The 14,170-nt window shown below is 44.5% G+C and overlaps 1 long non-coding RNA gene across 1 annotated transcript; it reads left to right on the forward strand.

Moving 5' to 3' along the window:
* The first annotated feature begins 2,528 nt into the window (after window positions 1–2,528).
* Window positions 2,529–7,952, forward strand: LOC121202209 (uncharacterized). The gene is made up of 2 exons (XR_005897653.2): window positions 2,529–6,172; window positions 6,535–7,952. It is a non-coding gene; the product is annotated as an uncharacterized LOC121202209 (long non-coding RNA).
* Window positions 7,953–14,170: the final 6,218 nt, after the last annotated feature.

Here is a 14,170-nt window from a genome sequence, read left to right on the forward strand (position 1 = left end):
GGAGGAACGCGTGTGGCTGGAAAAAGTCAAACCCTCAGAACAAAAAGAATAAAAAACACGCAGAGAAGCAATAGCAAGCAACAAGCAGTCACAAAAAGACTTTTGGTGCAGATGCCGTGTTAAACTGTTAAAGCAATGATTGCATTTTGGTTTGCAAAACGAGAGGAACAGAAAAGTATTTGGCTCAAACTGGTAATTATACTCATATACAGTATAACATGTAGGCATTTCAGGAGAGTAACTCCGTAAACTAGCCATTAATAATGTTACAAATGTGGTGATGTAGTGTAAATGTTACATGTTTAACCTTTAAGCAAGAGTGAGTATATATATATATATATATATATATATATATATATATATATATATATATATATATATATATATATATATATATATATATATATATATATATATACAGTATATAAAATATTATTATCTCCCACACTACTGACCTTAACAAGACTAGTTTGAATGTTTGTTATCAAAGTTACAGTGTACTGCCAAAATGCATGCTGGGTATTTCTGTGCACTCACTATAAGCCAACATGTCTGTAAAAAGTTGCTGTACAGAAGCAGACTAACAGCAGACTTTGCGATGATTCCTTCTCACTGCGTTGGTTTTGGACGGTTCATCTGGTCGTCTGCCAACTCACACGTCCGCATTGTCTAAAACGCCTGATTACACCTACATGTTCCACACGCTTAGTCCGATGTCAGTGCGTATTGGTGCGTGCGTGGGTCCGCGCTGACCGCACGTGGCCCGGTGTCAGACCTTGTGTTTCACACTTCCACAAACCGCGGGGAACCGCGTCCGCCGGAGTCTGCAGCGAAAAGCGGCGAGTGGTGGTTTGTTCCATCTAAAACCGCAATTAGGAACAGAAACGTTGCACCTTCCTGTTTCTACAGAACTTCAGCACTTATGTAAATTGTTTTGATCTGTTTAATTAGCTCCTTCCCTAAGTAATTGTGTCTCCAGGTGATTTTCATTACGCGTCTTTTTATGCTGTGTGTTTAACCAACCCGCTGATCTAATATTTGTTTTCCTCCCACAGACGCTCGCCCTGTGACAAACGGGGATGGGGACCACCTCGCGCCGGCTGTCCTGTCACGTCCTCGCGCAGTCGGCGCCGCAGACCCGCGTGTGCATGCGTGGCCCATTAAGCGTGTGGGAACGCACACGCCACCTCGACGGAGGCGCCGGTCGCCGCTCGTGTGCCGACGGACGCTCCCCCAGCAGAGAGGAACCCTCAGCAGCTCGCCCTCCCTCCTGAGCAAATAAGATCAGAGTCAAATTGAATATTATTACCGCTGACATCTTTATCTGCGCTCTACCTTACTTAATAACCAATTGCTTTCAAGGCTTCCTGGAGGAGTCGCCTCTTTGCTGCCTTTTCCTTACGTGCGCTCCGTCGCCGGAGGGGAGATGCTGATTCATAGCTGTTAGCCGCACAGTTACACGCCGCCTGTCACCTCGCCCGCTATTATGTGTGTTCTCATAAAGCTCTCGGGAGGCGTCTCACCAGGTGAAGGTGCTTTAAATAAAGCCGGGGGAAGCAGTGGAATGAAAATAGGTTGAGAGGTGTTTGCATAATTTTCACTTCCATAGTTTGTCTTTGAAAGCAAGAAAATGAGTCGTGATTAATCATTTATAGCGTTTACTACGTGCCTCTTTTTTCATCCATTGGATCAATTCATATACAAACCTAACTGAGGCTGTGTATACTAAGAACGGGCCTACTGGTATATATGTGCACATGCTCTGGCAGGTCAGTTCATCATGTTTACCAGCATGGTTAGCAGCTGCCAAAGTGCTGGAAGAGGTTACTTTATTATAGTTCATTTATTTGAGGGGCTCCGTGGTGGTTCAGTGGTAGCGTCAGCACAGGGTCAACAGTTCTCTGAAGCCCCCACACAGTCCACGAGGTGTCACGAAGAGCCTGAGCACCAAACTGAGCAGTAGATGCTGTAGGACAGAAAGCGCCATCACTGTGTGTTGCTTTGTGCATTTTCAGTTTACAGCCATTAGTGTTTTGTTTTTTTTTACAATCAATTCATACTAATGTTGGGCACTAAACCCTAAAAAAGCAACTGGAGATGATGGGACTGACACCATAATAGATCATAAGACTAAGGTAAAAGACACGTCTGATCAGGACGATAATAAAATCAGATGTTTCCAGTAAATATTTTTAGTAAAATCACCAGAGCATTTAATTCCACTTGAACACGAGTCAGTCGGTCGGGCAGCGCTCAGCTCAACCTTGACCTTTAAACCAAGCAGTTTCCTCAGAGTGAAGCTGGATGGCGTGTCTCTTAGACACTCCTATTGGAAACCGATGCAAACCCACTGATGAATGAAGTTTCAGTTTTAGAGCAGAACATGTGTACTGTGGAGGCTGTGATTGAGAGAGGATTTACAATTAATGGTACAGCAAGAGGGGTGGGGCGTGGGGTGGTGTGTGTGTGTGTGTGTGGGGGGGGGGGGGGGGGGGGGGGATCAATTGCAATTAGGTGTCTGTAACACACTGTGGCTGATAAACATCCCCATCATCGATCAACGTGCCGACAGTCGAGTCTCGTGAACCCGGAGGCGCTCGGCGTCTCCGCGCTGCAGACGTACAGTAATTGACCCCACAGGGTCAATGAACAAAGCTCAGGATTTGTCTTGGCTGCAGGATGATCCCCCGTGTGAGGGGGGGGAAATAGCAGAGCCCGCATTTGCACTCGTACTTATTTTGATGCAAATGTCCAACAACAATATATGATGACATGCCGCTGTATGCTAATGCTAAGCATGAAGCCTGTGGCAGGTCCGCAGCGCTCAGCAATCCACAGATTAGCTCCTGGAGGCGACGCCTGTAACAGAGTGGAGCGTGTCTAGGTCGGGTCGGGACACATCCGCACCGTCTCCACCTCTCTTACATTAGATATCAAACTATGTAAGTATTGACTCCTGCATCTGCCTAAAAACAATAAAAGCTGTATTTTTCTGTGGTTTATTCTCGCTGCAGCTCCACCAAATCAAGGGATTTCAGCTGCATAAACCTGTGTGTGCTGAGCTGAACACTCGAGCGCTTTGATCAGCCGGTTCCTGTGCATTGATTAGTTGCATGAACAAGTGCCGCGAGTGGATTTTGGGGAAAAAACTGTAGTAAATATGTAGTTTTAGATCGTGTACAAAAATGAAAATGTCCAGCAAAACATCAGGTTATTATTAAATGCTGAAGCCCAAGAAAAGAAAAAAGCACACTCGCAATTTTCTGCACAAACTTTTATTTAAATTGGATTTAAAAACACCACTTAGGACGATTCATGGAAATGTAACTGGGAGCTAGAATCACTTGATGCACTGATGCAGACTAAATTTCCTTCAAATATAATCATAGTTTTAAAAAATGTAGTTCAGATGGTTGTTAAGTCATTTGTCGGGACTCAAAAGACTCTGACTCTAATCTGAATCAATACGGTTTCCACTGGCGCCAATCACGGCAGAAGTGAGGCAGAGACATTGCAAAGCCCAGAGGATGCTGACCCCGTCAGGATTTCCAGAAATGGAGAGGAAGAACGGAGGCAGGGAGGATTAAGAGGGAAGAAAAGAGCATTCAAGAGCTGACGGGGACGGAGCACAGGGCAAAGTGAAGGAGAAAGAGAGCAGCTCAGCAGAAGTGTGGGCCGGAGACACAGGAGCCAAATGTCACCGTTTGTCAGATGTGTCCAGTTTAGGCCACAGACGCACACAGTGGCCACTGGGCTAAAATACCGGCATAACCTCTGAGGTCTGTACTCGCTGCCAGACGTGGAGGAAACACAAGTACTGCGACACACTCTGTCTTTTACTTCTAATCTTCACAGCTCCATCGAGGTGGAAGTGTTGATTGTTGACAATATTATAGATTGGACTTTAGCGAAGCACAGCTTGGACTGATGTAATTTCATCTGCCGATGTAGAGCATAACAAGCCCAGTCTGAGACGTCATCAATTATTGATGATACAGGAAACGGATAATGAGAAGACAGACTCTTCGTCTGTTTCATATTAAAAAGTTTTTTAATTAAAACGCCGCAACACGCAGCTCAGAAACAAACACGCCTAAAGTTAGAGACGCGGTGAAGCGAAGGAGGCGAAGACGTCCACCAGGACACGGACGCTCACGGATGAGCGGATCCGGTCACCGGATCGACCTCAAAGTTCAGTCAGCGCCTCGTTTTCATCACATTTGCAGGTTTTCTCTGAGTTAAAACGAGCGGATGCCGAATCAGGAATCAGGGAGACGCTGTTCTGTGAATTCTGCACCGGACAGGTCTGATGCATGTGCACCGACACCTCACCGCCTCCGCCGTACAAGTGTGCGATCACTGACCTTGACCTTGAATCGCGCCTGTAGATTAATACCGGCGGCTTCTCCCCGGAGCATTCGCGGCGCTGATTTATGATTTAGAGATGTTCTCAGCAGCGACGCACCTCAAAATGTCTCTCTGAGCGGAGATGTTTGATACCAGCAAAAATTATTTGTCAGAAACCACCAAAGATGCAGCGGAATAATAACCAAACTCACATTAATACTAATAATAGGTGAGAGTCAGGGTTTTAACACTGTTGTCACATTTGACTGATGATTTAACAGCACAAGTCTAATTGATTGTGTTAGTACAGTATGTGCAGCTAATTATCGCCCTACATGTAACTACATGGAAGAAAACAAGCATTTGCAGCTTCCTCCTCCACTGATAATTATTACTTTGGAGAAATATGACTTGATTCATTCAGTACGACGCCACGTGTTTCTGACTAGAGCACATGGAAACTGAGAGCAGACACACGAGACGCCGCTCTGCCTCCCGATATTTGATATTTGATAAGAGGTCAAATGTAGCACAACACAGACACAATGGCAGCAACACATATGTTATAATATCACATTATATCAAATTTTATTAGATTTATTCCACTAGTTCGTATCTGATCCCGCGCAAATGGGATATTTGTTCATTCTCAAAGTGACAAATAAAGCTCTTAATACCTCTCTAATGAAGAACGCACACTGTAGCCGCGCACGGCTTAAAACGGGCTTCTGGGGGAAGGAGACCTCCAACACGGAGCCTCCGACTCCGTGCAGCGTTTGTGCAGAATGCAGCGCCACATTCCCTGTTTCCCGGCGCTAAATGCGTCCGAACGGGAATCTCAGCGGGAACCCGCCGTCGACACGCTTTGGCTTTAGAGGCGAATTCTCCGTCTTGTGCCGAGAGGATTACACGGCTCCCGCTGTAATCGACGCGTCTTTTCTGGCGCGTTCAAAGCACCAGCGTTGCTCAGTTTACGGAGGTTAATACCTGGAGCGTCCTCCGTGCGCGTGAACGGGCCGCTGTGCTGTGGATGCGTCTTATTGTGAAGGTTCTGAATCCGTTACCAAGTAATTGATCTAAATGAGACGATCCAGTGTTTGCTTAAACATGCACGTGGTAGGTCCACCACTGTGTTCTTTGTTATTTGTCCTGACATCTTCAAAATCCTCTTGTTCCAAAGGGTTTGTAGCTCTTTTCTTCGGACTCGTGGGTCATTCTGAAATCCCTTTGATGCTGCCGGCCGCTGGACGGCGGCTCGTGCTGCAGCATCATGTATTGCATCATGTGAGGCTGCCACTTAAAGGACACACGCTGCATTCAGGGCCCGCTGCCCGTGTCTGTTATCGCTTTGTGTCATCTGTGGCTTGCAGGGAGGAAGTCATGTGTGCCTCTGTCTCTTGTCATCATGAAAGCGGCAGAGACACAGCAACTATTGCAATTATTCAATTTATTCTGATGATCCTGATGTTCCTGCGTTTCTATTCTTTGTCATCTATGATGCAATAGTTGCACAAGGTGCATCAATAAAACATTACACAAATGTAAAAGCCAAAAGCTGTGTGACATGTGAATATGCTGATGAGTCGACTTTAATGTTTTAAATGGTTCCTAACTTCACTAAAGATGCGCTCTCTTCTCCACCCAGATACATCATAGACGGACAGAATTGGGTAAAATTAATCTGAGGTGGCGCCTGGAAGCCCCCGAAGAGAGCGCCTCTGCTCCACTCATTACTAGCAGACTGAGATGTGCTAAGTTCAGCTGAGCCGCGTATGAAACGAAGAGCGAAGAGGCCGCGCTCACATCAAAAGGAAAGTTCGAAGAGGTAGAGATTTGAAAAGTCAATCCCCACCACCCTGTTGGCCCCAGATACACTCCCTGATAAGGTCTTTGGATCGATAGACTGATGGACATGGTGACAGAGCAGCGGCGGTTCTGTTTCTGAACCGCCGTCAGAGCGCCGGCTCAGAACGTGGAGCGTGACGGCCCCTGAACATCTGTGGAAAAGCATTTCCTGGAAATAACATAACAGCCAAATTAGCACTCTCTTAAAGCCATAGTTCAACAAGTAATCATTCAAATTCACATTTGTCCTGGGTCTGTGTTTTTGCATATGCATCATTTTTAATATTTTAATGGTATTTTAGAAATTCTTGCTTCCATGACTTCAGTGTCCTTGTCCATTAGAAAAAGCTCCTCGGGTCCCAGGTGAACCACAGCTTGACCAGCCTACACAGCGCTCTGACCTGAGCCCCATCCGCCTCCTCAGGGATTGTTTGGGACGCAGAGTGTGAGCCAACATCACTGCCCGACCTCACTAACGCTGCTGTGACTGACTCGGAGAGAAGCCGAACAAACAGAGAGGAGGCAGGTCCAGCAGCAGATGTCTGCCCCGGGCTCTGGAGTTGAACTAATGCGTTTAGGTGCAGAATGCATCACGCTGTAGAAGGTGGTGTGTGTGTGTGTGTGTGTGTGTGTGTGTGTGTGTGTGTGTGTGTGTGTGTGTGTGTGTGTGCCTGCCAACAACAAGGACTGCTCTTTATGGGCAAAAGGTGCACCGGCCTCTCATCCTAAAGCTTTTTTTAGCATGATTTGAATGTAACACATACAAAAACAATAAGTCACACATTCTGCTAATTATGAAAGCTCGGTGAACTGAACTCCGCTCTAGTGGAGATTCTGCTGGTATTGACAGCAGGTCGGCAAGACAAGAAGGCCCTCCTCCGTCCTTCCGTCTGCAGACTCCCTCTGTTTGCACCAACAGGGGGGAGACTAGGGTTTGATATACTGTAAATAGATCAGACAGACATTTGGTGTTAGAGCTGCAGCACCGTCAAAGAAAAAGAAATTCACTCTAAACAAAAATAAATTGATTTGGTAACGACACCTTTGAGCTAACGTGAGCACACTCAGATCACAGAGCCCAACGTCCCACATGTACAGTCACAGGGAACAGATACAGTAGCATCAAAACCCAGTACAACAACTAGAATATGGATCGTTTTATAATTTTATTGCATCCAACCATTAGCTGTTGAGATGTTTGAGTCTAGACGAAGGTCATCCCTGCAGACTCCACTCTGGAAAGACTAAAACATTAAAGGCTTCAAAAAGGGAAGAGCTGCGTGCACGTCGCACAAATTCTGCCGTTTCCCGTCTTTCGACAATTAGCCCCATTCACCAGAGGCCAAGTTAGCGCTTTTGTTGAGCTCTTATAAGAAGGAGGACAGTGGTCAGTACATCTCTGAGCTGCTGCTTTTACATATTGCATGGACAGGTTTCTTGTTTTTTGTGAAGGAAACTAATGTTAATGACAAATAAACACATTTGTACTAATATAATCCTAAAATTAAAATTCAAGATTGAAGAACATTAATCCCAGGGTACAGAGCTACAGCTGTGATCTTCTTCAGTGTTTACTTCAGTCCATTTATTCCTACTGTAAGTCGACTTTTAATAAGTCTGATCACTTTAGCTTCTCTTTTGTTTAACTTTGTAAACACTTTAAAACTAAATCCACATGTGGTTTTCTATTTTTATGCAAATCTCAATGGGGAAGAAATTAAAACGTAATTGGTTTCGTAAAATAAATAAAAAAATCTCAAGCTGTCAAAATGGAGATTTTTCACTTTCTAAACTATGTTCTAAACAAGTTGTTGATTTTGTTGTAGCTTTAATGTGATGCACAGTGTTGTACCATTTTTGAACCTGAATGATTATGTATTAGGTGAACTCAATATAATAAAAAACACTGGATGGAAAGATTTAACAACACTTCAGTTTATTGCCCGATTATAAAAACTGACTCTGCAGCTGTTATTCAATTGGTTCCCTTCAATTTAAAGTGATTTATTCCAGCGCTTCCAGAGCGAACCTGCTCTGAAGACGTAAGAGCCGCAGGGACGACAGGTTTATGACAGAGAAGAGAGAAGCCGGCGTGTTTCGCTAATGACAACAGGTGCTGGTCGCAGTTTAAATGATATCACACACTTTGTGACATTTTGAACGAAACATTTAGCAGCTTTGAGGTTCGTCGTGACGGATATGTGCAAAATCAGCGTAACTGTAACTGGCTGCTGTTGGTCCAATACAACAGGTGCAAAACGCTTTCAGCAGAAAACCAAAGAAATCACCTGCCTGAAATAGATTTAAAACATAAACCAGTACAGTAAGACAGACACCTGTTCCCACTGCACCACATTGTGTCATTGGTGACTTTAAATGTACAATCTAATAGAGTTGAATTTATTTGTTGAAGCATAAAATATTTATTTCAACAGCAGCTCACAATTTCTTGTGCCTGGAACCAGCTGTGTGACAGTGGAGCCTTACAGACAGAGCAAAACACATAAGTGCACGATAAATCCCCAAACTATTCTAAAATATTAGCTAATCTTCCTGCAATTCAGAATGACATGGATGGGGATTCTGTAACAGGTGCATTACTACTGAAGAGCCTCGGGGGCAGAGATTAGCTACTGTGCCACTGCATGGCTGCAGGGCTGAATGAATAATGCCACGAGCTGAGTATTACTGAGGCTGCGACTATGAAGACGGATTCTGCTGCAATCTAAATGCCAATATTCAGCCTTATACTGTATTTCCCCCACAACTGACACTTTTTCACCCTGCAGATATTTTGCAGCTTAAGAAATAATGTCAGAATCTGTAGTAATTTGTAAACTCATCTATTATTTATCAGCCCGAGTGATGAACTCCTCGGGCTCGCAGTGTATCTACACGTTAACGGCTTACAGTTTGTGATTATGTTTTTATTAAATATACACCGCTGTCTTTTCTCGGGCTGTAATAAATAGGAGAAACGTCGGAGGGGCGACTGCGCCTACTCAGCCTGGAAAATAAGGCAGAAATCAGGGTGGCACCAGTTAACAAGATGTGCCGTTCTCTGCACTTGTCAACATGTGTCAAGATGCCCTTTGGCTCGTACTTTCACTGCCACGTATCCTCAGGTGAGCTGCACGTGGCTGTGGAAAGTGCTTCCTGGGGTAGGTAGCGTGGCGCCAGCCTTAACTGTGTGAATGCGCCCGTACGCGGACGTTGGTTGAATAGTCAAATCACATGCTGTTAATTCATTTGTGAGCTTTCATTTCACTTTGTTTCGCCCCAGAACTAGAATGGGCTCTAAAAGCACCACAAGCACATGCAGCCAGATGCAGAGGAGCTTAGCTGACAGACTAATTATACATACATATATGTATTATTTAGCTTTTCATTTAGGATTACTGCCTTGTAAATTAAATAAAGCCTCACCAAACATACGTATATACACAAATTAAACCATAGTTATTCAGTGGTTCTTGCCCTTTGCAATAAGAGTCCTGGGTTCAATACCCACCCTTTATAACACTCATCAACTACACATTACATCAGTCATGCCAGAGAGTTAGTAGTATTTTTTTTCACAATGTACTGTACTATGTACTACTCACCATATGAGACTTTTTTCATGAAATATTAAATTATGACACTTTTTTCACCACATTTAACACTTTTCATCACATAATGTACTATGATAATGTTTTACACCACACTATACTATGTACAGTACTACAGTACTCTACTATACTACAGTATGCTCACATATTACACTTTTTAACCACATGATATACTATGACTTCATCAAATTCTATATTATCACATATTTTTAACTACTGTACATATTATACTATTGTATGAGCATTTTTTTCATCACATACTATGATCGGTTTGGTAACATACTATGCGATCATATTTTTTTACCACATACTAAACAAGTAAACACCTTTTTGACAACATACTCTAATATTACACATGTTTTCATGATTTTCTATATTATAACAAACTATACTGTGACAATTTTTTCATCACATACTATAATATGACTCTCAGAGAACACATCAAGGCAGTATTAAACCTGGGCTTGTGAGGGCGAAGGTCAATTGTCTAATCATACAGTAGCTGAAAAGTCAGTTACATGTAACTACAGTCTACCACTAACTCTGTGTCATGACCGTACTGTATATAGTGCAAAGTGTGATTAAAAAGTAGTAAGAAAGCAGGTGCCCAAGGTGGGATTTGACCTAAGGACCTTGGAAACTGTCTAACCATTAAACCTCAGGGTCATTTAGCAACAACCTATTCCAACTCTGTGGTATAGTCTGAGTGATCTACTTTATAAAGATGATAAAAGGTCACCTCAGGAGCATATGGCCTAGCTGGGTATCAAACCCATCTCCTCCTGCAAAGAGTAACTACAGGGGCTACAGTAGTTTTGTTGGTTATGAGTTTTCCTAAGAACTCTGTGGCATGACTGATAAATTGCAGAGTGTTGAGTAAAAAAGGGTCATAATATAGTGTGATATTATTAAAATTAATAAATAGAAAAGCATCATGGTATCCAGGGCTAACTACACCGTCCACAGGATGTTGTCAGCAACCTGCCTTTATAAAGTATGTGGAGTGGCGTGCTGGTGTTATTCTAGTGATGGATCTCTAAACAGTTCTTAACTACTCCGCTGAGTGACTGCTGCAGAATGAAACAGCTGTCTACCCGCCCTGCCAGCACAAATCACTCATTAATCACCTGTTTGTCTTAAATACTGCAGCTCGGAGGTGCCAAGAAGGTGCCAGCAACTTTTATGTTTTCATTAGCAGCTAATAGTGATGATTACCTGAAGGCGTTTGAAGGTGATACCAAAGTTTGATGGAATTCGCAGAATATTAACTCGGCGGCCGCGGTCACAAAAGCGGTGCGGCAGCAGCTTGATGGGGGATACGCCGTACGTTTTGGTGAGAGGGAGGCAGGAAACTGCTGCCGTGGCACAGGCCGGATGACAAAAGAGCCGAGGTGTCGACGCCTCCCTGTTGTCCTTATATAAGGCATTCTCGTCGCAGCTCTTACACTTAGCCGGCCACTTTTGTTGGCGTCCCCAGAGGTGGCTGCTTTCCCTCCAACTCACGGCAGAGGACATTGTCAGGACACGGTGGCTTATACATGTTAATGTTCCCTTTTTCCTATTCCGCTCCTGTTAGATTGATGGCTCAGCAGTGGTTCTCATTGATCAATCAGACACAATCTGCGTCTCCAATGAACCCAGGCCACGGGGATTGTGAATTCTTCCAGGGGAACCGCATCCCTAAGGGCATGACAGTGTGGCGCGCTGGATCGATTGTTTTCTACTTATTTGTATAAATACTTTGTAACCTTGCCGATTTATCATCCGCATTTCTCTGGCGCTGAGTGAGAAAACTACAATAGATATTAGCTCGGCTGAAGTCGCGGGCCCCCGCTTCTAATTTTCATCTTTGCGGTCAAGTCGAGAGAAGGATTAGAGGAATGATGAGAATTAATTATGCATTTCATCAGCGTGATGGATACCGCGCGTTCCACTCCAAACTATATTTCCCCCGAGAAGCTTCAGGATGGAGTCCTCTGAGAGACGGCGTCAGTTCTCACTCTCACAAGATAAAACTGTGCTGACATTAAATAGAACAACAGTGATATGACTATTTGTAACCGCAGCGGTTCAGGCAGGTGGCGTCGCTCGTAGTCGGCTGAAAATCACAGACTGATGTCGAGAGAAAGCGCGCTAATAATAAAGTAGACTTCACACTTCTAAAATAGACTTTTGTTTTTGAGTATTTATTGCCACTGTAAAGTTGCTACAAATTAGTTCATAAAATTCATCACTTCCCACCTTGAGCTGCTGTATATTATTGTAGAACTCCTTCTTTCCAGCCAAACTAAGAGACGTGTGATTTCGATGCTCAGCAGCAGAGTCTGAGCTCGTTTGAAGGCTTCGTGGACGATCGTGAGATGTCTCACATGCGACCGTCCAGCAGCTGCTGTAATTCTGCCTCCCAATGTTTAAAAAGCATTGAGGAATGAACTGAATAATGGCTGCGCGTCTATTCGACTTTCCAGTCGTGACCCGTGTGTTTCCTCCTCTATCAGCACAGACGGATGGCATATGCTCAGGCTGCTGTGGGGGAGGCAGACCCTGGGAGAAGACGCTGACGCTTCCTGCCGAATAGAGAGATCCGCCTCAGACAGCGGCGGCTCCATCCTTATTTGTCATAAGTGTCTGCTGTTTCCCATGGCTATAGACAAAGGCCAAAGAACGCACAAGGAACATGCATTTTTAATGTGACATCCTCATCAAACTCACCACGGCGGACTGAGCCGCATGCCAATGACGCTTTGTTCCTCTTCCAATTACAGACGGGCGAAGCACCAGCGCCGCTGTAAGCTGTGAAGGGCACATCTGCCGCCGGCACCGCCGGCGCCGAGCAGCACGGTTTGGTCGGCTGTGAACTTTGTGCTGAGGTGCGTTTTTTTGCGTGTGGCGAGAAAATAGCTTGTTTTCACAAGTTTGTGGGAAAACGTAAAAAAAACAAATCCCGGGTTTAATGTCAGAGCAACATTATCCTCCCTTTGCGCTGCCTCTGGAGAGAATGATGTTTCAGTGAAAGTGACTGATACAGGATATAAACCAGCTGTATATCACTGTTATAGCTTACATTATTCCTACAACATGACATCCTGGTGAATGCTGATTTGACCAAACTCACCTTTATCTTGTAGCAAATATGCTGACCATTAGTGGGTGCCTATTATTTGACAGCGCTGAAATGTCACCGGAGACTGAGAGATAGTCGGATTCAGCGCCGCGCTCGGAGGGAGGAAGACACCGGGAATGTAAATAATTCTAGCTGGCACCAAACCGCAGCTTTCATCTCTGATGTTCTTTTGCAGTGGTCGGTCTACACTCCATCATTATAATGAGGGAGGCTCAATTAGACAAGGTCTACAATGGGGGTTTTAAATGTCACAGAGCAGGTCCTGACATTTCTCTGTTTGATATGGAATCAGAATGGGAGTCGCCGGGTTCACAGACAGAACTAATCTCAACTTCGGAAATAACAAAAGTGCAGCCTGTCAGGCAGCTCTGAGGGAAGCCTGCCTCGACACCTCCTCCAGCCTCCTAACGAGCGGCTCTATTAGCATTGTTTGGGCTCATAATTAGCCCTCACAGGTTCATGTGTTTACGAGAATGCGTAATGAATGCTCTTTGGGTATTTTATCGAAAAGGTTATTTGGTCATCAAATTAAAAATGACTCAGGAGTGACAAAACTTTTAACCCGCGGTAATTGGACTGACCACAATTACCAGCAGGGCTGTGGCCGTTTCCACCTCTCCGATTATGAAATAATCTTTGTCTTTCGCCTCCCGTGGGCCTTTCAGCTACTTTACACTTCAGCTCTAAAACAACTGGTCCTCTGGTTGTTGCTGCTAAAACCTCTTACAGTATCTTCATCTGACAGTGCGTTTGCTCCAAATTGCACCTCTTACCCTTTTCACGCTGCAGAGACACTTTTAGTTTGGCACTTATCAGCTATAACAATGTAAGAATGTTACAATATTCCTGTTTTTTTTAACACAAAAACATGGCTTTTCAGAATAAAAGTGGATAATTGCATTTTTTACAGGACAGCTCGGGGCGGGCGTCCATCTGCCTCGACCCGTAGAGCTGCAGGAGGCCGCGGGCACGATGTATACAACAACTAATATCTCCACTGATTTCACAATTCTGTGTTCAGTTATTGCATGTGACTATTTTAGGACCGGGAAAGCAGAAAGAACACGCTCGCTTGGCCTGAATGTCAAAAAGCAGATGTGCTGTAATGAGCAGAAACAGTGGCGTTGCAGTGGACGGGCTAGCATCCCTCCATGCTTCAGGCCGGCTCTAATAAGCGTGGCATTGTTCAGGAAGAAACAGGGAGGGCAAGCAGATAGGAATCCATTTGTACGTCTGGGCCCAC

Source organism: Betta splendens, chromosome 4, assembly GCF_900634795.4.
Source record: "Betta splendens chromosome 4, fBetSpl5.4, whole genome shotgun sequence".
Lineage (NCBI taxonomy): Eukaryota > Metazoa > Chordata > Actinopteri > Anabantiformes > Osphronemidae > Betta > Betta splendens.